At 39.4% G+C, this 24786-nt stretch overlaps 1 protein-coding gene across 1 annotated transcript in view; it reads right to left on the reverse strand.

Moving 5' to 3' along the window:
* The window catches only part of GRM1 (glutamate metabotropic receptor 1), a 229176-nt gene that overhangs the window by 202670 nt on the left and 1720 nt on the right, over positions 1-24786 (reverse strand).

Genomic DNA, 24786 nt, shown 5'->3' on the forward strand with positions numbered 1-24786 from the left:
TGGCTTTTGCTTTCCCTATTAAACTGTCTTTATCTCAACCCACAAGTTTTCTCACTTTTATTACCCTTCCTCTTTCCCCCATCCCACCAGGTGGAGTGAGCGAGCGGCTGTGTGGTGCTTAGTGGCCGGCTGGGGTTAAACCATGACATCTGTGCACTAAAATACTCCATATATTTCTCTCCAGCAACAAGATGTACTTTTGACAAAGAGGAGTACAGCAGTTCAACAGATGTACTTCTACAACTGGGAATATTAGAAAATCAGTCCCTGAAGTCCTGACTGGGCACCATGGGAGTATGATCCAAAAGCACAAGACACTACAAATTCCATTTTGGCGTTTTAAAAATACTCCATATATTTCTCTCCAGCAACAAGATGTACTTTTGACAAAGAGGAGTACAGCAGTTCAACAGATGTACTTCTACAACTGGGAATATTAGAAAATCAGTCCCTGAAGTCCTGACTGGGCACCATGGGAGTATGATCCAAAAGCACAAGACACTACAAATTCCATTTTGGCGTTTTATAACCTAGCATCACTAACATGCCTCTGGTATGAAGTAGCATAATGTTCTGTGACAAGATGTAAGCAACATACAGTGAAAAGATACTGAATCCTTCAGACACATAGAAAGTTTTCAGGCCAGATATCATCTGCTTCTTGTATCTAATCCAAATACAATTGACTGAATTGGTGCTGACACCAAAACACATGTGAGATCCAAAAATAAACAAATTTTCAGTTTCTAATTATACCGGACAATTTAATGTCTTTTTTTTTTTCTTTCTTTTTTTTTTTTTGCAGATGGGCTGAAAAGTTCATTTTCTCTTTTCTGCATTGCCATTGAGCTTCAGAAGCACAAATTAGTATTAAGCATAGGTGTTAAGTTGGTCAAGTGTTAAAAGAACAAAATAAAACAGTAGGGCTATTTATGACAGCAAGCTCATAAAAGGTTCATAAAAGTGTTAAATAGCTGGAGAAGAGGAATAGGTCTTCTTAGAAAAAAAAATCAGCAGTGCAGAGGTCACTGCAAATTCTGTATACCACTGAGGTCTCACATAAACTCTTTCTCTCTCCAACAAAGCATTTCCGCCACTGAAGTGAAGACCCGGTAGTCCTTTGTATGAGTCCCACATAATCTCCCTCTCCTCCATAATGAGCAAGATATTTAAGTTAGATTTGATGATTATTAGTACAGAACCAAGATTTCACCAAAAGAACATAGAAAACCTTGACATTTCCCATACTTTTGTAGAAAGAAGCTAACAATTCTTATTAAGGCATAACTAAGATATACCAGTCACATACCATTTTGGATGGCACTGATATGTCCCTTTTATTAATTTTAAATGTTTTCTTTCTTAGCACTATTTTTCATGCAGTTTTATTATTTCATGAATAGTTTGTTTGTATGGTTTTCATGCACTTGCCTACTTGAGAAGTTGTTCATGATGCAGTGATCCTACAGGGCACCTTTAAGTAAATGAAATATACCTTAGAGAGGCTATTTTGAAAAGCCCTCTCCTATTAGATGCTATGATTAGATTGGATTAAACAAGTGATGTTTCTGTAAGTATGTGATTGTATACAGAAACAAACCCACAGCTGCCTGGAATGGGGAAGTTCAGGGCATCTGTGAGTCTGCACTACATGAGAGCAGAGACGCTCAGGGACTGGGCAAATCGCACTTACATGCTAGGGGAATTAGACTGCACAGAAAGTGTTTAGCTGTTTCATTATCAGCAGGAATTCTCTATTTCTAAAATGCTGCTATATTTTTCACCATCCATGTGTTCCATAAATAGTGAACAGTGTTTTTACTTAAAATATGGTCTGAATGCAAATTTTTCTCTATCATCTCCTTTGAAACTGGAGCCTCAGAAGGTAATATTGAAACTAGCCACTGCTCATTTCCTTTGGTGCCATCAGGATCTGGCTCAAGACTTCCCAGTTACACAGACAAAATATCAACGGGGAAGGGAGGGAGAAAAGACTGCTAGTGATAAATAAGATCATACGCAAACTGTTGTCACAGATTTCAGCATATTTCCTTTATGGATTCAGCTCAAACCCCTCTAGGACACTTACCCAGAGGAACAAGGCGATAAGAAGCTCCCTCACGTATGCAATATGCACAACTTCCATGAGCAATGCAAAGCAACTCATTCCAAGCTGTTACTCTCCCATACGGACAGAGAGCGAAAGGTGCCTACCGAGGACTGTCTGGCCCTGACTCTACTCTGTTAATGCGATGGCCTCTCTTCCACCCTCACTGCAGCCCCACCCAAGGCGGGGGTGGTTGTGTTTTTGATGCATCTGGGAGGGTGAGTACAAATGCAGAAGGCTGCTCTTGAAATGTCAGCCTGATGACAGGAATTACTGGCACAACTGGGAGTTGTTAGACGCTTCTGTGGTCCTCTCTCCTTCATAACAACAGTTAGGTTTTGCATTTTATGTGTATGAGATTTTGTGTCTAAGATTAGTTTTATCCTTAAAAACGTCTCCCACATTGCTATGGTATTTTGAAAGGAACTACAATCTTATCATATACATCTGTCCAGGTTTTAATATAATCAGAAAAGCATATGGTTATGCATATTAACATATTATGAGAAGGAGACGCTTTAGGCAGACCTCAATTTTCAGCTTTAATAACCTGACTATTTATATGCTGTTGGAAAGCACGCTAAATGACACAGTGAGGGCCAAAATCTACTCTGTTTTCAGGATGCAGATTTCACTGTTTGAATCAGGAGTTACGTGCACACACAAGTGCAAAAACAGGCACTTAGGGCTTATATTTTTGACATTTTTAAACATGCTGTTGCAACTTGATGCAGAGAAAGGCCAAGGGATGAAAGTTGTGTAAGTTTGGAGATTTTAATAAATATTAGCAACACTTGTCTTCGAACTTTTGCCTTTCTTGGTTCCAACGTCCCTCTATATATTCTTTGGGCGCGCACTGTCTACACAGAGGCAAGGAGATTGTGCTGCCGTGATAGTTACAGGAGTACAGGGGGGCCATGTTTAAAAGCGAAAATGCATAGTTGACAAGGCATGCTCATAGGCTTTTGGGAGCCTAGGAGGTAAACTGATTATCTCTTCTGAGATAAATTAATTTTAAAAAACCTCAATGTACGGAGTGGGAAAATCTAAGAGCGGTATAAAACCCCCAGAAATCATTACTGAACTCTGGAGGACAGTGAAGTACATCTTATTGGTGAGTGAAACAGCCAAGGCAAGATTACCAAGGAATCAGAAAAGACAAATGGCCCTGCAAGAAGCTTCTGAAGTCTGCTAAAGGTCAGTTGAAGTGAAAGGTATATCATTGTATTCTTTTTTCTGACCCCTGAAAAGGCTTTGTTTCGGCTGATGACTATTGGTATAGTATTTTTGCATAAGGATTTCCATTTTTAGCGAAGTAGTTTGCCTGCCCTAATCTTAGGTCAGTGCTTTTTGAGAAATTCCAAGCTCTTGTTAACTTAAAACCAAACTTTTAAATGGAGCCCCTTTAAAAAAAGTATGAAATTATCTGGAGTGAATTTCTATTGATTTTATTTTTAAAAAACAGGCTCAAGCAAATGATTGCCGAAAAAATTAAGGGTTGCAGGCTTATACAATGCCTATGAGAATTCTTACAGTACAGAATGGCAATATTTCCAAACTGTCTTATTGCATCTTCCTTAGCTTACAAAGAGGGCATATCAAACCAGTAAGACATGCTAAAAACAAAATTAAGAGATCAGAAAGCAAACAAAACAGGATCTGATCAAACATGTAAATCACTAGACTCTGCTAGAGGTAAATTTAACTTCTTATTTAAAGATAATATTTAAAGATAGTATGTTTAAGACATCGTCTGACAGCTTACTGCAATTATTAAAAAAGGAAAAACAGGCAAACTGTTTATTTACTGAATTAATATAGAGGAACCTTCTGAAATAATTTATTACATAGCGGTCTGTAGCCAAAGGAACTGTATCTGATGATTCTTTTTGTCCTCTCTGTTCTCTGCTCCCTAAGATTACTCACTCATTCAGTTGTGGGCAAAAAGAACACACTCAGAAAGACAACTGAGTAGCCAAGTTCTCAGCGGCACTGGGACCATGTTTGGCGGCATACTGCTAAGACACCTGCCCAGGGAGAATCGCCTCTCTTCACGGAGGCATTCATTGGCCTCTTAACTAGTGCAGCAGCTTTGCGGCTTTTTGCCCTGTACTGCTCGCTAAAAGCAGTTGTGTTTGATGCTTTCCTTGGAATCACTTTCACTCAGTAAGTGATAGAGAAGCCTCATCATAACATCTAAAGAAAAGATCAGGAACAGCAGGACCTTTATCGTGACTTAAATCCTGTTGTTGCGATGAGTTCCACTTGGCACTTCTCAGCCGTAGATTAGAGCCTATCTCAATAACCAGCAAACAAACATCATGACTAATAATTGTATCTGAAATACATTGCTGAAATACCTCTGAAATATCTTACTGGAACACGACTGCCAGCTTTGCTTTCAACCCTACATCCCAAAGACAGCTGTAACTGAAATTTTACAAGGAAGTAAGTTGCAAGAGTTCCCCCCATAGCACTCCATCTTCTGTTAAATCTCACCAACAGATATAATAAAATAATGTTTGCATCTCCAATTAAAAAAACCCAACTTGAGACAGAAAAGACTGTTAACAAACTCATGCTTTAAAATGTCACCTCACACATTGCCTGGGAAAAGAGGTTAGATGCTACAGTTGTCCTTGGCAATGTTAATCAGATTAATTACTTCATTTTGCCTACAATCTAAGAAGCTAATGGTTTTGCTATTTTTGTAGGAAGATGTCTGCCTATAACAAAAAGTATTGATGGTCAAAGATAAACTGATTTAAGAAAAAAATTCCAAATCTGAATTATCTATTTCATGGACATCATAGTGCTAGGAAAAAACAATTTAAAACATCACTTCCTGAATTGCATCCACTTTAGTCACATTTTGTTATAGGTGTCAACTCTGTCAGATTATCATCCGTCAAAAAGAATTAGTGGAAAATTTAGTACTTCACTTTTAATGAAGAATAAGATTGTAATGGCATTTCAATTTTCCTTCATCCTCTTGTTAGCACTTGATAAATGCTCTCTCACAAGCACTGCTGCTCTTCTGACATGATGCCTGCACTGTAATCTAGCAAATCTAAAGAAAGTCAAAGGCAGAAAGATTTCTGGTTTTCTTAACGTTTCTTGAGATCTCTGCAAGCTATTTTCATCTTGATGTTTTAATTTGAGTGGATTAGTTGGGTTTTTTCCCCCCTCCTAAATAATGTTTTATTTTGAGTGGATATCCATATTAGCAGAGATTAATGAACACAAAACAATATGTCAATGAAAAACATCCGAAGCACTTCTGTATGTTCATGTATGTATATACAACAAGAGAGGGATGAACTATTTTGTCTCTTACCTATGGGGTGCTGTGAAAAATTTTTATTTAATCACAAATGACTGTTTTTCTTTCTTGTCTCAAAGAGTTGAGATCCGTCATAACGCAACACTGAGAATAGACACTTCCCGTGAGATATCTGCTGTACTTACTATCCTTGAGAAACAAAATATGGTTTTCTTCAATGCAAAACCCAACTGTAGGCACAGCTAAAGGCACAACAATGACTCAAGTGGCCCAAATGTTGACTGGGCAACCTTTCTGAGCAACACCATCACAGATTTGCCATCTTCTGAACACGCACAGGAACAGGCATCTGCTATGCAGGGAGGTCTGTCACTGGAGCTGACTCAAAGTTTGTCAAAAGCATGAGCAGAAGGGAGGAGAGGCCCTGAGATGTAGGGCTAGGTGAAAGCTATGGAGCAGCAGGTTGGTCGTTCCTGGCAGGGGCCCTGACCACTGCTCTCAGGAGCTGTCACTCCCACAGCAGCAGCAGCTACTGTCTCATATGTCATCTCTTGCCCTTAATGACACCAACCAGCCCTGCCCGCCAGACTCGGCACGGACAAACTAGGCAGCAGAGCTGGGCTTTCCTCTGCCTTTCCCAGTAAGCCCTCCCAGCCACATTCTTTGCTTAGATCTGAACTGGCCTTCCTGTCTTTGAAAAAAGGAAACTATGCCATTTGGCTACAGTCAGTAGTATGGGAGTCCAAAAGGTAACAGAGAAACATTAGAAGTTGGGAACTGCAGAAAAGAAAAGAAAAAAAGGATACTGATAAAGGATAATGATGATGGGTCAGTGCTAGAAGGGATTCTGCAGAACAGGAAGAAACATTCAACAAGTTTTTGTGTTCTGTATTTTGGGAAAGAGACAGATAATGTATACATACCAGAAGATGATGACGTGTTGATGGTGATGATGAATGGTAATTTCCCTTCCCAACTCAGAAGGAAATCAAGTGGCAGCTCCAAAAGGCAGGCATTTTAAAATGGATGTGTTCAGATAACTTCTGACAGAAGTTGCTGACGAGTTCTCAGAACTACTAGAAATGATTTTCAATAGCTGGTGGAAGTTGTAAAGTGCCAGAGGACTGCAACAAAGGCAGTAGTGTTGTGCAATACTTTAAAAGGATAAGTGAGTTAACCTGCGTAATTACAGGTCTGTCAGCCTGGCATCCATTCTGGACAAAATAACTCAGGAGCTGACATGGATCTTGAGTAGGAAAAAAATCAAGGGGATGGGGCAGTATAACAGGTGCCAACTGTTATGTGTATGCGGAAACTAGATCTTTCAAATTTGGTTATCTAAAATATCTTTTACCAATGGATTTACAAGTTTGGTTATTAAAAGTAATAATGCAATACAGTTATATTTCTACAGGACATCTACCTTCATTTTGCATGACATTTTGGCTATGAACCTGGAATGATAAGAATCAGTATTGCATACATAAAATAGATTAAAATCTGGCTGGCATGTTTCAACATATACTTGCAGTGAAGGAACAGTCATTGAATGTGTGTCTTTTTATTGTGTCCCATAAGGATCTGTTCTTAGATTTTACTAGTTAACATTAATCAGTGACCTGAAAAAACAAAAATACAAAAGCATTACCAATAACATTTGCAAATGACAGAAGGATTGGGAGACAAGTTACTAATGCAGCATGATCTAGGTAATTCAGTAAACTGGGCATAGAAAAAGAAATATGCAGCTAAATGCACACACAAATTTAAACCCTCAGGAACTAAAAATGCTGCACATACAGGATCTTGGACTCCGTCATGGAATACAATTACTGGTTTGGGGATTATAATAGATAAGCACTGAAGGTAATGCTGTGGCTAAAAAAATAACATAATTGGTTTTTAGTTATGTAAATAAGTGCAATACTGTAGCAACAGAGAGATCATACTACCTTCATTCTATCTGACAGCAGTATGACTGCTTCTGCAGTAATATCCAGTACTACAAGATATTGAAAAATTGGTGAAGTTTCAAAGAGTAGCCATCAAGATCATGGAAGACAGGAAGATGTTACTTGAAGTGAGCTATCCAAGGGCTCAGTCTCCTTCTCAGATAAAAAACCCCCAAACCTCCAAAGCAAGAACCAAAAGCAAAGCATTAAGCAGCAGCTTCTAATTGTAGAAAGAATTAAATTCTAGAATGACATTCCAAGAGAACTATTCATATTACGGAACTTACCAGGCTGGATTTTAAAATGGGTTAAGTGTACACACACAATTATACGATGTGGGGTGTCCATGAAGAAGATGTTTGAAGAATCACATGATCTTGAGTTGGACTGTATCTTGGGAAACTTCTGCTCAAGAGGCACCAAAGCTGGACCTCTGCCTCTACTCTGCATTCCTAAAATGTATTTCCTATTTCAAAACAGTTGAAGTTCTCATGTTCAAAACACGAAGTTCAAAACATGAAGTTCAAAACATGAAGTTCTCAATCACGGTTTGTAGAACACTTGGGAATATCTTAAAAATGAAGAAACTTTCAAAGGTAAGTGTAGCAAATGTCATTTATCTGTAACATGTCCCTATAACTTGTCAGCACAGTCACACAGATATCCAGGCTACTTAAGCATGAAGCATCCAACCTGGGAACTATCCATTAGAGTGCTTTAGGCTGTAAATCTAGATTAAATAATATTACACTTCTAAGTACTTATTACAATGTAATATTACAAACTTCTAAGTACTACAGTTTGAAATGCTAGTGCCGTTAACTCTAATGTGTTAGTTGTGAAAACTTCAGTATGCTGACATTACAGACCCAATAAGGCCTCTGCAGACATAAAAATTCAAGTCAAGCAGTTCAGCATTTAGAGCGCTCATCAGAGAAGTGGGCAATACGGCTTCAATTTTGACAGAGGAGGATAAGAAAATATATCTTTCACACAGGAGAGTGATTTAATCACTGAAATACGGTATTTCTTGAGCTGGAATCTACTAGATCTGGCTGGGATGGAGTTAACTTTCTTCATAGCAGCTTGTATGGGGCCGTGCTTTGGATTTGTGGCTAAAACAGTGTTGATAACACACCAATGTTTTGGCTACTGCTGAACAGTGCTCGCACAGCACCAAGGCTTTCTCTTTTTCCCACTCTGCCCTCTCCTTCCCCCACAGTGAGTAGGCTGGGGATGGGCAAGAAACTGGATGGGGACACAACCAGGACAGCTGACCCAAACTGACCAGGAGGTTACTCCATAGTATATGACAATGCGCTCAGCAATGAAAACTGAGGTAGAAGCGGGGTTTGGACTTCCAAGGGGGTCATTGTTTGGAGACTGACTGGGCGTAGGTCTGCCTGTCAGATGTGGTGAGCAATTTCCTTTGTTTCACTTGGGTTTTTTTTTCCCCTTCCTGCATCTATTAAGCTGTCTTTACCTCGACACACACGTTTTCTCGCTCTTGTTCTTCGTATTTTCTCTCCTCATACCATTGGTATGGGGTGGGGAGGAGTGAGTGAGTGGCTGTGTGGGTAGTTGGCGGCTGGCCAGGGTCAACCCACCACTTGGAACAACGAACACAGAAAGAGTTCTTACAAAATACAGCAGTGTAACATTTGACAGGAATGCTTCACAAAATTGTATTCCCGTCTTCTCAGAGGAAAAGTTGATCCAGAATCTCTTCCAGTTAGTGTGATCAGTGAGATAACATGTAAAATAAGAACCACCATCATGTTTCCCTCCCTGGCTCTTACTAAGAGTGCCCCAGAATAAAACATTTTTTTAATGTTGAAATAATTTAAGTTGTCCAAAGCACTTTTTTCTGTAATATCCACCTATCTCTACAGCTGAGTTGTAGCCAGTCACCGTTTCAAGGTGACTTAGGATTAAGGTAAAACGTCCCCATTTTTTTTGGTTTTCTTCATGTAACTGTGAAACATATTTGGATCCCTCTTGTCTACTATTAGATCTTCATAGATCTAATATAGCTCTATATAGATCATCTACTATGATCTATTCCCTAACTAGCAGTGAGGCAGAACTCCTTGATGCAGGCAGAACTTGCAGGCAGAACTAAATGCTCTGAAAAAAACCAAAGTTGCAGAAATTAAGGGTAAAACATCTGTGCTTGCAGGTGTGCGTCATCCCCACCCTCTTGTTCATTAAAATGTATGCCTTTGCCTATTGGTGCTCCTAATTACAGTATGGAGAACATCCTTTTCCTTTTATTCTAAATAACAATGGCCTTTGTCACCACAAAGATAATTAGTACCAGCATGAAGCCAACTTTCCTGGAGGCGGAAATTCAAATGTACATTACCATGAAGCAATTCTTTATAAAGATTTACATTTTTAGAATGCATCCCTGAAATCTTTCTACATAAAAGTAAGGCAAACTGAAGAAATATAGTTTCTATTAGTAAGATGTACAGGCTTTCCCTCAGCTCCCCTGTTTTATAAGCCTCTTTCCTCATATACATGTACATTTTCCTCATATGCATGTACATTTGCATTGAAATTGTGTAATAATTATACCCAAAACGTCTTCCTACAGAAATCAGTGGCAAATCTTCCATTGACATCAATGGAATCAGGTTGAAAGTGAATTCTATTTTTAGATTAAAATAACTTACAATAATAAAAGGTTAATTATGATCTAATTGTAATGACTACAAAGTCTTCTTCAAATTCTTTGCCTGTCTGAAAACTAAGCTTGCAGGTCAGCTCAGACAGATTTTTTTTTTTTCAGTCTAAAGAATATGTACTTCCCAGTGACTGAGGGCATGATCATCAATTCTGTATGGTCCAGAGATGCTTACACCTGGTTGTTCAAATTACTGAAATACGGTGGCTTATGGTAAAAACATGGAAAGAACAGTACTGAAGAAGAGTGATTTGGCAATAAGTGCGTGCTTTTCCAGAAGGCAATGCCTTCTGAACGCAACAAATAGTCAACTGAGCTTTTTAGAAACTGTTCTAGGTATTAATACAGCTTCTGAGGTACAGGCCTGGAACAGGAAGCTGTAGGAAAGACGAGGAGAACTTGGTACAGAAAGGTACAGGCTGTGATTATTAGGGGATGGGATGATGAGACCCAGAGTTAGAGGCAGAGCCAGTTAGAAGATTCCTATAGGATGTTTCCCCCTTTGGAAGGTGCTGATTCAGTGAAATCAAATGATTCTAGAAGAATCTTTTCATTTCAACAAATTTCTCCCCAAAGCAAGGCAACCCAGTGCTGTTTCGTGGCAGCTCCCAGTCACCTTCTGTATTCTGCTGGCTACACAATGAAACCTGCCTACTAAGCAATGAAGCATGCATAGTGCTTATTCTGAATATGAGCTGTAATTTGTAATTTTGTGAAAATTTCTGTTTCACAAAATATTGTGTATTCTGAAATTTAAGTTAGTATTTGTTAGAGGCTAGACACTTTAAGATAGCTTCCTTGGAAGTTAAAGTTTGTACTAGTATAAGGAGGCTGGCAACACCAAAAAGCCAGTAGCCTTTCACAAGGGAAGTCTTTGTGTGATGGAGACACAGTAGTTCCTTTCCTTTTCTGCTTTGCGTGTTATTTTCCTGCATGTATTATGATAAAAGAGCTGTCTGAGCTTGTGAATTTAAGCACATACAAACCAGCACTCTAAAAGTATTCATTAAAAAAGAGAGAGGAAAAAAATCCAGGTGACCTTTGCCCTGGTGTAATCCAGTTTCTAGCAAATGAGTAATAAAAGCAAAACAAATAAAATACTTAAAAATAAATCCTATCTTTTACATGGGCAAATACAGTGACGTTTCAGCACTCAGTTAGCTGCCTACTTACCTTGATCTTCTACTTACAAAATTAGAAAAGATAGCCAAGCTAATCAGTTATTTCAGCACTCCACTTTAAATTAAGAAAGACAGCGGCAACTAACTTTTACCTGTCTCTTCGAAGCAGCACGTCCAAAATACTGCCCTTTTTCTCCAGCGGGCTGCAGCCTTTAGTCAACCCACTCATCAGTTTTCGTAATCCTCTGATATGCACAGTTCTGAGGCTGTTTGGTTTCCCCCTAGCCTAACCCACTACACAGACCTTTACAAGGCTTATAAATGTTAGCTTTATCGGTAGAAAGCCTGTCTTTAATGTGAGATAAGCACATCGTGCCTAATCTTGTAAGGCACTGGACACTGCTGTGATGTCAGCAATCTCCAGAAACTGTGTCCTGTAAGTGTATGGTTAATTCTTGTCCTCCATAATTCAGGTGCTTAAAGTTAAGCTAGTGTTCGCACGCCTTTTGGGATCAAGCAGAGTATTCTGCACCTTAAAGGATCTTTCCACAGAGTCAGATGTATGGCTAAATTTCAGTCCATAGCTAATCTCCCACTGACTTCATTAAAGCCAAATCATAGTTCTGAATGTAAATACAGATGTATTGCCAGAATTTTAAAGAGCATTTTATTATTCATAGGTCCTCAGGATATGAACTATAAAAAGCGGTGATGTGACTGGGTATTTGTGGTACCAGCACATTTCTGCTTAACACTTCACAGGCACCACCACAGCTATGACAAAAGTGGGATACATTATTTCTTATATATATTTGGACTCAGTAGAAAAGGCACAAGTAGGTGTGACAACGACAATGACTTTTCAGACATGACTATACTCCAAATTGCCTTGTAAGAGCACATTAAAATGTTCATTGCATGAAGGGATAGCATCTATTATCATGCTGGTTGTGTTCTGAAACAACCAGAAAATATCAATGCCCATATTTTCTCTGTTAAAATTAAAACAAATATTCACAGAATTCACCACTGAATTCCTTTCTAGAAAAACTGCTGGCTAAAATTGTTAATTACCCTAGCTGCCAACTTCTTGTTTTCTTCCTAGTGGTTTTTTTAATTTATTTTGCACGGGCTGTCAGATGAATTATATCATTTTAGGTGCAAAGTAGTATTCTAATTAATGAGACCAGAGAAAAATGTCACTGCATCCTTTTAGAAAACTTGCTGCTTTCTTCAGTCACAGGGGCCAACATTTATGTCACAAGTAAGAGAACAAGTGCAGTATAAAATCCGCATGAAACCGAAAATTTCCCCCAAGCAAACAAAACCAGTAGGAACTAAAGGGCTCTGTAATCTAACGGTAAAATGCATAACAAGCACCAGCTGCTGGTAAGGGAACGAATACTGACTCAAAATAATGCATGTAAATTGCAACAGTGGACTTAATTTGGCTGAGGGGATTATTTCATCCTGAGTTTCTCTTCTTCTACAATCAGTATCAACAGCACAGGATACTTTGAATTTTCCGAGACAGCTGAGCAGATGAGCGAACACACGAATGTTAAGCTACTCTTTAAATGAAAGGTCTTTCCTGCCTGCTTACGTAATCAAAACTATCCATGAATGAATAGGATTTAATGCCAGAAAGAACCATCAGCTCTTCATATCTGGCCACCTGTATAATGGCGGCCCATACATTCACTCCAGATCCCACTGCGCTGTGTCCAGTGACTTGCATTTCGAATAAAACTGTTCTGGAACATCTGCAGCAAATTTTGATTAGACAACATCAAAAGTCTGAAAACGTATCACTTTCCTCAGTCACTTGTCCCAGTGGTTAATCACCGTCACAAGTAAAAATGTTTGTCTTTTTTCTAATTGGAATTTGTTGGCTTACCAGCAGTTGGTGCTTGTTATGCATTTAACCATTAAGGTACAGAGCCCTGTAGTTCCTACTGGTTTTGTTTGCTTGGAGGAAATGAAACATTTTTTGATAAAGCAAGCTGTATCTCTTTTTGACAAACCAGATGGACTAAGCTGGTTTAGATCCCTGCTATAAGGCATTTTTTCCAGCGCTCAAATCATTTAGAGTTTTATGCCTCTCTTTTCAATATTTCAACTTTCTTTTTAAAATGTTGACAACAGAACTGAACAAAGAACAGCAAAATTAATACTAATAATCCTTAGGTTGAGGTAAAGTTCCCACTCTCTCAAGGATGACATTAGCTTTTTGTATTTTGGGTTGGGGTTTTTTTGATGCAGCTCCTCTATAACCATATAGTATATTTAGGGCTTCTTTCAGGGACACAATTCTATGTAAGTTGCACATGTGCTTTATTCTTGTATTTATGGTTGACGTTTTACTGTATTAGCATGCATTTTCTTAGACCGGGCCTAGCTTACCAAGAGATCTGAGTCGTCCCTTTTCTCCCCATTAATTGCCATTTCACAAATCTGCATATCTTGTCAGCAGTTATGCTTTGTATATCATTGATGAAGACAGTGAAGCATTAGATCCTTTGTCAAGCTCTGTGCGATGCAGTAGACATAATCTCATTTGATGGTCAGTCTTTACTTGCTGAGGTCAGTGTGCTGAGTTTTAATTTATGTGACGTCTGTTTTCCTGACATTGCATAGTGCTTTTTTAATAAAAATATCCTGTAATACTAATTCAGTGCCTTACAGAAATCCAAGATATTTCATCCGCACTGTAATCTGTAGCTACCAAGTTTGCACTTTCATCAGGGAATAAAATCAGGTTTGTTTGAGAAGACCTATTTTCCACAGAGTGACACTGATTGGTTTTAATTTAATTGCAATTTTTTCAGCTGAATCCTGAAACATCATCTTACTGTTTTTCTGGGGATTGCTGTCTTGGTAGGCAGAGCTGTCTGGCATAGCTCATTTGTCTTTTGCATTTGGATTTTTGGCACAACTCAACACTGTCCATTTTTGGCTGTTCCATAATATATTGAAATCAATATTCATTGCCTCACTCAACTTCATAACATCAGTTTTGCACGTTACTGTCCTCATCCTGCAGACTCAGACTTTTACTGCATCCTTATCCTACCCTTTTGCAAGATGCCAACATTGGAGGACACCATTGCAGGCATGGTTAGGGGCATGTATTTAACAGAATATTGGCCACCTCTTTCTGAGGTCAGTGACAAATCCAGAAGGAGCTCCTGGAAAACCTTCTTGTCATTCTTGTAGTTTCACCTGCAGGTTGGCACTGCGTGGGAAGCAGGAGGAATTCTGGCTCTGGGAGACCGGCACTGGCACCGTGTTACTTGGTATGCACAGACTAAGCTGTCAGATGTTGGAGTCCTGGTCAAACTTGACAGTGGACAAAGAATGGTTTGAGTCGGGCAGGCATCCACGTGAAAGAGGAAGGCTAAGCCTATTTACAAGCGAATGCAGTGACACCTGAGGACCACAACTGTAGTGCCTTGAGGGGGAAGGGAGCAAGAAAGGACTCATGAAAAGGCAGGTGGCTTAGCTGAAGAAGTTACCGCATGGTGTGCTGTGGCTAGGTGATACCCAGGCTGCCGGGGCTGCTGCCTGGCTCATCCCCCCTTCTCAAAATCTTGAACACCTTTGTTCCAGCAGAGCGACTGTCCCAGCTCAGCACTTTGCTTCATATAGCGGTAGTTTTTAACCTGATCCTGAATATGAGTTTATCCTTCCAGGGATTTATGGCTTGGCAAATAAGGACATCCTCTGAGAGAATGCTGTCAGCCCACTGCTGTAACCCATTCTGACCAGTTCAGTAGGAGTGGATTTTAACTTTCCAGTCTCTCAAATCATCCTACCAGTTTTAGCAATGCTCATAGCATTCCTTTACAGCACTGTCAATATTCAGTTTCACATATTTGCTGCTCAGGCAAGAGGCTGAGATTTACGCATGTGGAGCTTGCGGTCAGAGAAATACATTCTCGCTAGGAGGATCACCATCTTTCAATACCCAGCACGAGGGTCTACATGACAAATTTCCATTTGCTAAAGCCTCTCCACAGCACCATGTGGGTAAGAAAGGCTTATATAAATAAGCATGAAAGGTTTCTTTCACTTCCTGACAATTAATTACAAATTTATCTTTTATATTCTATTCCACATAGGAGGAGACATTCAATGTTCAATGGAGCCTGGCCAGACATTTTAAGAAAGTATTTATGAACGCTTATTCAGATTTCAAATAGCTGTCACTTCAGCAGTATTCATGCCTGGTTCTTATTGCTGTTTGCCAGGATGAGTTTTGTTTGAATAAATGTTTGGGGAATTACTAGCTCGTACAAATCCATCTGTATCCACAGATGAATAAGGATGAAAGTTGCTGGTCAAACAGCTGCAAATTGTGACTGCATTTAAGAAAATGAAAGTTGGCTCCTCAAACAATTTGCAAAGAGAAAGAAGAGTTAAATTCTCTGGGGAATTTGTATGGGAAGAAGTGAACTAGATTCAGCCTTCTTCTAGTTGGAAGGAAAAAATTATGTATCTTAATATCCTCTAATATCTATGCAAATCCAACAAACACAGTTTGCCTTCACACAGTTTTACACCATTTTCAATTAACTATGAAATCCTTCTAGCTGTGGGATTCACAAGCCCTGTGGATTTTTAGTGCTCTCTGAGGATTGTCAGCTCCGTAACCTGAAAAGATAACACCTGATGGCCATGCTGAGCCCCATTCAGGATCCATTGGACTCAACAGAGGACCACCAACTAACTTCAATGAGCATTGGATCAAGAGCCTTACAGCTACACCTGCTCTCTGCACCAGCGCGGGACATGACCTTCTCTGCTTTGCCTACCAGAACTGCCAAATGCCTACCCTTACAACATTTCTATCACATTTCAAAGGGACTTATAAATCATTGCTGGCTGTTAATATAATTCAAATACACTTTAAGAAATTCATTTGTTTAAAGACATTCAAGAGAGAATATGAATGGAAATTGTTCAAACAGAGGACCATGGCATTGAATAACACACAATATGATTTTTCAGTAAAATGAAATATCTGTCACACTCGTCTTTGATAGACATAAGCCATCTAGGTAGTCACATGTCACAAGAGGAAAGGACAGCTTGTGATGCACAGTACTTTTCATTAAGAAGCACCCCACGTGTCACAAAACGCTATTAACACACCCTGGCTCTGTATGTAGTACTGCCAGACTGTAGGTTAGAAAATGGAAAATGAAGGCAAATCTTACATACTGTGCATTGATTTCCTTTTCATGTGTGTTACTCATCTGCTCATTGGACTCACAAAAGAAGTAGCAACTCTTGATTTAGTCTTGAGCAGTATACAAGGCCTTATTAAGACCTAACTATCCAAAAACTAGTCTGTAATTGTGACTGTACTTTAGTCATATTTGGACAGAAAAAGCTGCATGTGAAATAAAAAATCAGTAATAGTAATAGTTAATTTAAAACAAAATAAGTTATATAAAAATGAGAAAGCTAATTTCAAGGAAATTAAAAGGAGCAGCTAAAGGAGCGAAATACTAACAAATTACATGGAGACTACTCAGAAATATATGAGGCTGAAAGCCGAAGTCCAAAAGGATCAAAAAAGCCAGCATGATAAAGCAGAAAAGTAAATTTCCTAAAGCTATTAAAACAAAACAAAAAAAATAAAAATAAAAATAAAACAAATACTTAAAAAAGTCTAAGTTGTATTTTTATGAGGGAAAGAGAACAGAGTGTACCTTGGCAAATGAAATACAAAACAACAATAAAAAAAGATGATACAATTTTGAGGCATAAAGACATAGAATCTAATAACCCACTATTCTTCAAGAAATGGGAATGATATTCACTGATAACCAGTTATATAAAAAGAGCACTCAGGGAAGACAAAAGACAAACAGAAAAGTTAAATTAGTTCTCTGAGTCTGCACTGCCTGTGAAGGCGGATAGGATGGTTCTCATATAAAGGTCACTCCTTATGTAGGATAAGACTGAACCGTTGTCTCAGAGTGTCAAACAACAATAAAAAAAGATGATACAATTTTGAGGCATAAAGACATAGAATCTAATAACCCACTATTCTTCAAATATTCCAGAAATGGGAAACTTGCCTGATATTCACTGATAACCAGTTATATAAAAAGAGCACTCAGGGAAGACAAAACCGTAACAGAAAAGTTAAATTAGTTCTCTGAGTCTGCACTGCCTGTGAAGGCGGATAGGATGGTTCTCATATAAAGGTCACTCCTTATGTAGGATAAGACTGAACCGTTGTCTCAGAGTGTCAATAGAACAAATCCATAAGATGAACTTTAACAAATTGCCAATACCAGCTGATTTTCTGTTGTGGTACATTACCACCGGTTAAACTGGCCTTAGTACCAAAACAGATGGAAGTGGTAAAGTGGAAAAAGTAATTTTATATTTTCACGTATCAGTTCTCATTTTTTAACAGAATTTATAGAGAATACAGAGGCATTCAGGGTAATCCAATGAACAACAGACATGATATTTCTGCAGACTTAAGATACTTCTGTACAAAGCTAATTGGTAGGAACCGTAACAAAAACAGCATTAATGCACAAGTAAATAAATATGCCATATCAGGGAAGAACCAACATAGCTTTTGCAGAGAAAATACATACCTCAGAAGTTTATTAGACTTCTTTGTTGGAGCAGGTAACCATATGAATGATACAATCACTACAGAGTACTTGAAATTTAAGAAAGCTTTTGATGAGGTTGCTTATTAAAGCGACATTTCTCTGACAGAAACAGAGGTAATACGGGATAAGACAGAAGGTCCTGGATTAATAATTGGCTAACAGATAGGAACCAAAGTGTAGGAAATATATAAATTTTGTGTTAATAAATGAAAAGTAATGCACATGAGGAAAACACCATGTATAATGGCCTCTGAAGTAGGCTTTACTGTGGTAATTTTAAAGTATTTTCTGACAACATCCATTCAGTGCATGGTGGTAGCCAAAAAGGTAACGGACTACTGGCAGTTTATTAGGAAAGGTCTGAGAGCAATACTGAAATTGTTACTTCACGAGTGAGTTTAACCGTGGTGTACCCCCACCATGAATACTGAATATAGGTCTGTTTCCCCACATTTCATATTGGAATTAGAAGTACAGAATAATGATCAGGATTAACAAATGATGAGAAGTTTTACATGAATGTACGAAGGTAATGCAGTCATCAGGGAATAGTTTTAAGTAAATAACGGGAAACACTTGTTCACACAACATACAATTAAGTTATAGAATTCATTGTTATCATACTATGGAGACTAAAGTACAAACAGATACAAAAAGGGATTAGACGAATCCGTCCACTGGCGGCTGGTAGCCCTAGTATTTGGGAAGTTGCTACATACTGGAGCGGTGAAGGTATGCTCTGTACATGCCCTGCTCTTGCTTCTTTTAATATTCAGCCCACTGTTGAAGGACCAGTACAGCAGTTTTAATATTTCTTTAATTTTTATTTCCTTTCCTCAGCCAAAGACAGTTTATTTTTCACATAAAACAATTACTATGAAGAGCCTTTATATATACACCATTCTCAGGCATACTTCTTACACACCATTTGTCTACAGTGCGAGGTATTCTAATTGGGACAGGGTTTTAAAAAATGGCCCTCATCTTGCAAGTGTTTCTTCACTGGTAAAGAACTAAGATTGGCGTAAACTCAGTTGACTTCAGTGGCTTTACGCTGCTCTAGGGTCCACGAACAGCCGCTTGCGGGCACTCCTTTGGACCAGACAGGAACCGGGGCTGCAGGCCAGCAGGCAGCAATGGCTACAACGGCTTCAAAGATCACAAGATTCCTGCCACCTCTCTCAATAGCCAACTTTGTGCTGCGTTGATAGGCAAACCAGATCTAGAAGGTGCTCTTTAAGCTGTACATTAATAGTAATAATAATAGCAATATTAGTGTTTGGGAAAAGATCCGGTCTGAAAAATTAGCCAGCAAAACCGAGCTGGTTACCGATGGCATTCATTTGTTGCACACCTCTCTCCACCCATTTCTGGCGATATCCCTTAGCGTCCCTTAGATACCAACAGACGAAGGGATGGTTTCTTTAGGTGAAACGCTATTGTAGTCACGTCCGGTCAGTTTCTGGCCCTGCCGTCCAGGCAGCCAGCACGGGTGTTAATTACTGCCATCTGTGACGGTGGCTTCTGCTGCGAACACCTGCCACCCAGAAAATATACTGAAATCCCCGCTTTGTTTCGCACGGGTCAGTGAGCACCAGTTAGTAATGACTTTGATCGGTATTTTTCTGGGTTGCGTGTGGCGGGTGCAATGCTTCTGGTCTCCCGCTACCGTCACCAGCTCACTGATGCATCAGACCCCTGAAGAATCTTTCTCAATGGGCGACACTACTTCTAGTTATTTCACTTCACATAGCTTTTGGTTTTCTGTCTGAGAAACCTAAGCACAAGCACCTTCATATTATGAACCATATGTTCAAAGGAATATTTTCGAGGCATTTTCACGTAGCTTTTTGAGAAAGCCAAGATCATTTACCTTTTTTAAAACAGTCTTCAGTGGGACAAGAATCCTGCAGGAGTTTACAAGGGTCGTGGGACATACACATCTGAAAGCAAGGGCATAATGCAGAAAAAATAGAAGTAAAGCACAAATGAACCCACGGTGCTGACTGATAAAGATGAACTCTAGCAGTACTGCCGAGAAGGCAGGCACAGAAGTTAGATGAGTCTTCTGAGTTGATTGAACTCATGCAGCTGCCAGTTGTGTAGTTGAAAAGCTAGATTATTTGTGAATTTAGGAGTACTGCAAAGCAATATATTTTCAAGAGGGAATTTCTCTTGGTCTCTACGGTGTTTGTCACCCACAATAATTTTGTCAACTTCAATCAATGTAAATGATTCTCCCAGCACCTTCTAATAAATACAACTAACGCGTCCAATGCAGGGAATATTCTAGTCCCTACTTGTTTTCAAATTAATTTCTGTCCTCCTTGGGACGTACCTCTCTCCTTTTTTCCCTATCACAAAGCCTCTGAAGATGGTTAGTGAAGCTAGTTAAATGGAGAAAAAAATAGATTGGAATATGCATTTGTGAACACGCATCTCAGGCACAATTCACAACACTTCATGAAGTTAACCTTTAAGAGCATTTTTGTAACTGTTGGTACCTATAGATATATTTGTAAACTCTGAAATTTCAAATATTTGATTTGGAGTTGCTTTTCTCTATTGCCTGGTCATAATTTTATCAGAAAGTATCAATCATAGAGTGACACCGTGGAATTAATAATATAACATTGTTGGAAACAGCTGTGGGAACACCTTGTGAGAAATTGAACACAACTGTATGAAAATTATTCCTTTGAGTTATTTGATGGATATTGCCCCACTTATCTTTAAACAGAACTATTATTTTCTAGCACCTCTAAAGCTACTTCAGTGAGTTCAACTGAAAGAACTTATTTCCTGTGAAATTTGCAATAATGTGCAAGATTCACTCCCTTCCATCCTCTTTCCAACATATATAACCATGCCTATGAGTTTCCTGTACGCTACTACAATGGAGAGCGTGCGGCAGTCAGGTTATCAAAAGTCATTGTGAGGATGTCTACCTACCATATACTTTGATCTGAAAGTCTTTACAGTTGTGCCATCTGCCTCGTCATAGTTCATTTGTACTCAAGCAAAAGGAACAGCCAGGCAATACAAATCTGACAAAATTGATCAAGACCAGAAACATCTCAGTGCTCTCAGTAAAATTAATCTATAAACAATAGAAATTTGGTGCAATTAATTTAATCGTTCCATTTCCAAAGTTTTTTCTATGAAGTCTGTATGTTAATCTGTTGGAATGGAAATTTTGTTTATAAAGGGGTACTTGTACACTAAAGTGTAAGAATCGTCCATAAATCGCAAACGACACTCGAACGGATCTATTCTGCACATTCAGATTTTGTTTTCACAGAATCAAAAATCTCACATACATTTTATAAGGCTAACACGTATGCAACGATGTAAATGAAAAGCCAGGCACAGGCATTAAGTATTTCTATTTGCCTATTCAGAAGTGATATATTTGGAAGATGAGGTGGTAAAAAGGCTTCTTACACCATCATCTCTCCTGCTTCGTGTATAAGAGGAACAGCTAAAGGTGAGGGATCTGGTGGAGACTCCGTGCTGATGACTAGCCAGGGTGTGGGCGTCTTGTGGGTTTTGGAAATCGCTGTAACCTACAGCAATCTCCCAACCGCTCTGCATTTTCTGGAGACAACCCTGTTAACGTCCATGCCTTCAGCATCAAAACAGCGCAGAGGTGGTGCCCGCCATCTCCGCTCAGCATTTCTTACCTCATCCTGGAGGCAGCCCAGGGGGTTTTCTCCAAGCAAGGAAGAAAGTGTCCCCTGTAATTCTTCAGTTTTACCAAATAACCAGTGGCTCCCTGCAAGTTGAGAATAATACCTGACTCTGAGGTTAGCTCACCGAAGACCAGAATATCTTGCTTGGAAAGTAACCCTTAGCAAGCGTAGCTCCTTCTGCCCTTATCACACTCGGGATTGTGCCCAACTTAACACATGTGCTTCTGATGCCTTTGATTTCCATAGGAAGCCTTGGCCTGGAGTTAGACATCCCCTTATGTGCATTTCCAGATAAGAATGACTTTGAAGCCTAAGAGCCGAGATGCACACACACCAAGAACTCCAACACTTAATTATCTTTGAAGAATCCTTAAAAAAATAGTAGCCTTGAAAATGCCTTGCAGCTACTATACAGTCACACAGCCTTCCACTGGCAAATGCACAGATTTCTCACATCGTTTAATGACTCCCGCCCACCCTGGAAAAAATGCACTCTCATGATGTGCAACTACGCTCAACTGAGATACATAATAAAATAACCAAACATAGTAACTTGCTTTTCTTTGTTCTTGAATGTGGAGCTTTACATGTCAGTTTTACTCTAGAAGGAGCTATGTGCCCTGTGGGCCTTTGAAAACAGATTTTATTCACTAACTGAGAAGTTTCTACCCAAGTGCAATGTTTATACATCTTAATAAACAACTGTGCAAAAAAACCCCCACCCCAAAACAAGTATGGCATACCTCCATGCAACTTCATGTACTAATGTATAGAGGTTGTCTGTAGTTAAATGTCATCACCACTAATTAACACTAATTATCCTATTAACACATGAAGAATAAACTTGCACATCAAATGCAAAGTAGGATATTGGGGACTACTTAAAGACATCATGCTACAGATTGGGTGACTTTATTATCTTCATTCTCATGGCATGTGTAGGCTTCGTGTTAAGAAACGTGGGCGCCGAATTGTGTGGTATATATTTCTGAGTTTCATTAAAGGTATAATTGTGTAGACTGCTATTGTTTGGGGCATTCAAATAACTCCAGCTAAAGTGTAGGAGTAGAGGAAGGGTAAACAGAGGAGTTGGATGGTTCAGTGTCTGAGACAGGGCGCATCACCTCTGGGCTGTTTCTGTGACCCTGGGCCAGTATAGACTGAGGAGCACGGCTAGCTGGCACAGGTAGTCAGTCAGCTCAATGGTCTCATTGCATCCCCTTGTGGTTGGGTGGCTACAAGAGCTGAGGATTGTCCATCCCCACGAGAACGAGGGGTCGGGTAGAAACTAAGCAGCTTTTCTGCACTAAGAGGTGACCAGACTGGATCTGGAGTACTCAGGAGGTGAAACAATTAACTTCTTCACAGTGTCAACCTGTGCATTTCCTAGAAACGTGCCTGTTGCTCACAGTCCCTGCTGAAGTGATTCTCCAACCCGTGATACCCTAGAATTCCTCCCAGCGCATTATGCAGCCCACCATCAAGACAGCGTAGAGGCCTATGAGTAAGTGTGGAGGAGGAATGTTTCTTACTACACTTTATCCCCGTATTTCCAAACACAGCACGGATGGAGCTGCTCCTGTTCACGCAGACTATTATTCAGAGTGGCTTTGTGTTGTCTGCGAAGAATGATCCTACCTTTAACACATCAGCAAGCAAATCTCTCCCAGTGAATGCGTGGGATTTGAAACAACAGAAATGTAACAATTTACACCGATTTTCATGAGCACTAATTTCACTTTAAATAGGAAAAAAAAAGGTCTTTGGAATCCACCCAACAGCAATTGGGATGGGGTTAATAACTTGTCTTTCTGGAAGGGAACACAGAAGTTGAAGCTTGTTACATATTTCCAGTGCAATTTGTAACTTGAATCTAACAATAAAGGTATGGCAGATACAGACTAATAATAATTTAAAAAAAAAAAAAAGCAAATATGAATCTTGAGCTGCATAATCTGCAAAACCCTTGTGATGTTTCCTAAGGGGAGACTGTTGCCTTGTGGGGGTAGAACTGATCCACTATTTTCAAAAGAATCACTTTAAAGTCTATAAAAATATCTTGCAACAAGCGTTTTTCATCAGTCAGTAACATATTCACAAAAAAAGATATTTAATTAAAATTTCTCGCAAGCAATGACTGAAATTATTATTTATACTGATCTTTTAAAAACGAATGAACAAGTAACCTTCATAATCTGTTGTCTTTCCCGAAAGAGGTTAAGTCCCACTAACATTAACGAGAGTTACATCTACAGAGTGAGAGAGCGAGGGAGCAGGTCCCTTGAGGCAGCTCCTCAGGCCCTGTGAGTTAGTGTAGCTCCCCGAAATGCATTGAAGGGAGAGGTGGCGATTTACACCAACAAATAATTTACCCCTTTCATGTTTATTTTCACCCTGGCCTGCCACAAGATCTAATCTTATCTGTCAGCAATAGAGAATCTCCATAGCTCATGTCCAACTCTTGCTAGCAGTTCGTTTTCTCATCTGAACAGGGCATAAAATGAACTGCAAATGTCAGCTCATTGATTCCTGCTCTTACTCCGCCCCCCCACACACACACACATTGCAGCACTTTCGTGTTTCAGGTGTCCAGTTTAATCCAATTCACCTTTGAATGTTGTATATGCAACTCTTCCTGGAGATTATTTTCATTATTCATCATAATGTATCTTCTTAACTCTTTTTACTTAGTCATCTCTTTGAGAATAAAAGGTGTGCAGTCAGCTCAGTAATCAGAGGGAATCATAAATCAAATCCATACAAGAGATACAGTCAGATGAACAGAATAGCTGCAAAACTACAGCAATAATGTGGTCAGGTTTGCAATTTTGCACTTAAAAATCCCATTTTGAGGACCATAACCGGACTTTAGGAACGTCACAATAATGTATCAGAAGAGTTTGCCTTCTATCAAATGCAATTACTTCTGTAACTTATGTTGGTCCGCCTAGCCTGGCTATAAACCAACGTCTCCTTTTTAAAATACCCTTACTTCTGATATTTTTCTTGTGATATTTAAAATTAATAAAACCTGTTGACTACGAGCAGACTGTACAGAGCAGTATGTTTTACTAGTGCTCAAGCCGCATGAAAACACGCTCGCCCGGACCTGCTGAGAAACTGCCCGCCGCCCTTCCCTTCCCTTCCCAGGGGACGTGGCTTCGCAGGGGCTACCTGGGCCGCAGGGGGATTTTCAGGTTTCTTTCCTCCGCGTTCGCAGTCCCAGACAACGAGTTCACCCGCAGCAAAGCCAGCAGCTAATCCAGGAGTCCCTGCCGAGCCGTGACTCCGCTTGGCT

The sequence above is a fragment of the Aptenodytes forsteri genome, unplaced genomic scaffold, assembly GCF_000699145.1.
Source record: "Aptenodytes forsteri isolate BGI_AS27 unplaced genomic scaffold, ASM69914v1 Scaffold357, whole genome shotgun sequence".
In the NCBI taxonomy this organism is placed as follows: domain Eukaryota; kingdom Metazoa; phylum Chordata; class Aves; order Sphenisciformes; family Spheniscidae; genus Aptenodytes; species Aptenodytes forsteri.